The following is a 3,900-nucleotide window of genomic DNA, read 5'->3' as shown; positions in this document are numbered from 1 at the left end:
CTCCAGAATAAACTATATTATGTGTTAAGCAAATCTTTCACTCTCTCTATATTGTGACCTTTCAAAGTGCAGAAGGTAAAAGGAGCAACATTTTAGAACATCTATTTTTCTCATTACAACTGCAGCACTATCACAGCATATTGTGGGTGATACAGAAAAGAAATTAATAGCGTGTTTGTACAGCATGGACTTTCACACTCCTGCAGTCAGTCTCTCTCTGGCTCTTTTTCTTATGCCTGATGAGAAAGAATTTCTTCAATAAATCAGCTATTAAACTTCATAACCTGCAGAAATTGAAAACAAAAATGTCAACAGTATTTTCTTTGGGTACTCTAAAAACAAAGGGAAAATGCTAAGAAAAATATTCCAAGCTTTCTTTGAATTCTTTGCACAGTTTAACAAAGAAAATTCAAGCCATGCAGCCAAATGCTTAGTACTGAGAAAAATAAAGCGGGAGTGAGCCTAAGTACTGACTGGATTTTGCACCTTATGACTGACAGCTTTCCTATAATATTAATCGCTCAGCTTGTTGCCTTTTCTATTTGAATAAACCACTGGTAATATTCAGAAAGAAATGTTCAAGTAATACCTTGCAAATGTTCCCATCAAAAGTGTCCAAACCTTTTCAACAGCAAATGTAATGGTTAGAAGTAAACTAAAGTTAGAAACTCATAAGCTCCCAAAGCTGTAATTCAATGTTAGGATCACAATAAACTGAGTTCAGTCAGTGCAGAATAAATATGTTTTTCCTTTCTAGAAGAATATTTTTTTTTTTCTCTCTCTCTAGGGCTTTTTAACTATTGAAGAACTAGAAGCTTCAAAATGGAAATGTTGTTATCATTGAATAAATATTATTGGATCTAAATATATTATTAAAAATAAAAATAATAATAATAAAAAAAAAAAAATCTGGAAAGCCACCCCCAGGCCACTGAAGCAGTCATATTCTGTATTATTACAACTCAGTATTTTTGGAACTCTCCTGAATTCTCATAAGAAGTGGAGTATGATGGGCAGTGGATTTTAAGCTTTAGGAGTACAGCTATTAGAACTACTGCATTATGAACAAGATTTATTTTCAGGCTTCTGTAACACTTTGAGACTTTTACAACTTCTGAATTTCATTAACAGAATTACAGTGTCTGTCTTTCCATTTTGCACGGATTCTTCTGAGATGTGCATGAGTGATTAGGCATCCTGGAAAGAAAAAAGAAAATGTGCCCTTCAAAAGAAGGTACGTTGTAGGATCCATGACATTATGGATCTGTGGCATGAAGGATGAAGGAATAAGAGGAACAGAAATGTTTGAAGTAGAGCTATAAAAGAAATAATGGGCTTGCAGGATATGAATTAGTGTTGAATTCCTGCAATGCTTTACCTCTAAAGAAATCACCATATTCAGAAACCTCTGTCCATATATGTTTTCTGAGGAAAAAAAAGGGGATATGAGTGGGACTCAGTGAAAATCACATATGTGTCCAGAAACAAATATCTGAACATCTTTTAAACCTTAAGGTATTCTTAGTTCCAGTATTCTTTCTCCGAAGTATAGGCAATGCTTCACATTTGATTTTGTAGAGTAAGTGAGACTGGGGAATTTTACAGTCTAAAACAAATTTGCCTAACAGTAGCTATTTTTAATTTAATTTGTAGTTTTAGAACTGGCTTTCATCAAAGCAGTGAAAAGTGACTATTTTAAGAAGGTATGAATCATGCTATATGTTTAGCTATCCATCTCTTCAACTTCAGGCAGAGCCAAAATGCTCCCTCCAGTTTGGACCAGATGTCTAACTTTGAGACAAGATAAAGTTAAGTGACATGACTCAAATTTATAAGTGATTTACTCTTGGCAATAAAGGAATTCTGAAATTGAGCTCTGTCCTACAAGCATGAAGGTGTTTCCTAAACATCTGACCATTTGTTCCCCTAACAGGCTAGGTAAGAATACACAAGAATCTGTATCTCAGGCACTATATGAAATTTGAGAGCTTAACCTGAAGTTAACATCTATGTCATGATAAATGTTGCATATGATTTTGTATGTGCGTGTGAAGAAGGGGTAGCAGGGGTGTGTGTGGGGAGGGGTGTCTTTATTTATTTTTGTTTCTTTGTTTTTAAAGATAGAAAAAAGAAAGACCAAATGTAAAAAGATGGAGTGGTACTCCCAGAATCTGAAGATTTTCTAGATTTTGCAGCTCCTTAAAGGGAAGAATATTTAGGAAGGATCTTTTCTTTGAAGTTCCTAACAAAGTGGGATGGAAACCCTCCTAAAGCCTTGTAGGATAGGCTTCCTGTTATATTTTGCACTACAAAGCTGAGAGAGACCACATACTGTATACTGTAGAGTTCACTGTGATCGCCTCATATATTTTAAGGCTCATGTAACTGTACTGTTCATTAAACATTTGCTATTCTTGTAGATAAAAATAAATAAATAAATAAATAAAAGTTTATCTTAGGCCAATTTCCTTCATGGGAATATACTTGAGATAAAACACACTCATGGAAATCCTTTTCTTTTATGGTGTAGTACATAAACTCCAAGGATTTGTACAAATTTCTAGTGGAGAGAAACTTTCACCATAAATTTGACAACTATAAAAAAGACACGTTCTAAATAATTAAATAGACCATCCTCTACATTTCTGAGATATGTTATCTTTCTATGTAAAAATGAAAATTAAGGCTTTGCCTCTTTTGCTGGCTGTTTTAAATATTTATTTTTCTACATATCAATTACATCTTTTTCTCTCATTTTCTGCCTAAAAGATGGAAAAAAATCATTGCTTTTCTGCAAGAAATTTCTTGCCTGTACTATATGCTTAAAATAAACTAGATTATTTTTCCTGAAAGGAAAATTGTTAAGTTTGCATTAAATTAATTAAAAACAAAACAAACAAACAAACAAGCAAACAACAAAAAAAAGCAGAACTTTTTTTTTTTTTTTTTCAAAGACAAGAGGTTTAACAATGAAGCTCAGAATGTGTTATAACTGTTAATTTAAAGCAGAAGGAGTTATGCTGCTTCAGGTATAACTGCTGCAGTCTCTCCTGCCACGCAGCAACTGACAATTAACAAACCCTTCCTGAAGTAAGGTAGAAGTCTTTATTCTTGTCTTACACTAGAACAAATAAATCCAAAGATGTGCAGTAATTTTTAAAAATTGAGGAAAAGTATTACAATTTGATGGCTCCATGTTTTAATTGTTAGAATATTTCTACAAAGGAAATGTTTATAAGCAGTAATATTAATTCTTCCTCTTGACATTGAAGAGGAAATAAGGGGGCAGACACAGAATGCAGGGGTAATAGAGGCATTATGTGCAGGACAGTGGGTCATGGGTTCAATACTCCCCTGGAGAGAATGGTTCTGTGCAGAGTTAGACAAGGGTCCAACTGGCTCTTTTTGCTCCTGAGCTCAGATGTACCATAACAGATTAGTTTACCAGCAACACACATCATTCTCATCCTGTGGTAGCTGAAATTTTTAAGTGACAAATGAGCCTTCAGCATCTTCATTTCTAGTCCAAAGACATTGTCATTATTTTTTCACCATTCTTTGCAAACTACAGGGAAGAGGTTGGGAATGCTAGGAGTGTTTTGAACAATCATTGATTCTGAAATGTTCAAGTATGTCTGTAACTCTCACTTAGCATTTGAACATTTGTTTTTGAACTACATTTGTCTTAGAGGTAAATAAGAGGATGCTAAAATATAAAATGTGCTTAAAAGATCAATTTAACCCTTTTGTCTCTGCTTAGAAATCCGTTTGATGGTGAATGAGCCTACATTTTAATCTATTGTTCAGTGACCTTTACTGCAAAACAAATCTTTATCAAAATCTGTCATGTGATCACCCCAGTAGGTTTGAGCAGTAATTGGTTAAAAACCTGTGCAACTA

Source organism: Oxyura jamaicensis, chromosome 1, assembly GCF_011077185.1.
Source record: "Oxyura jamaicensis isolate SHBP4307 breed ruddy duck chromosome 1, BPBGC_Ojam_1.0, whole genome shotgun sequence".
Classification (NCBI taxonomy): domain Eukaryota; kingdom Metazoa; phylum Chordata; class Aves; order Anseriformes; family Anatidae; genus Oxyura; species Oxyura jamaicensis.
The sequence above is the reverse complement of the archived record's forward strand: the minus strand, read 5'-3'. Positions refer to the sequence as shown.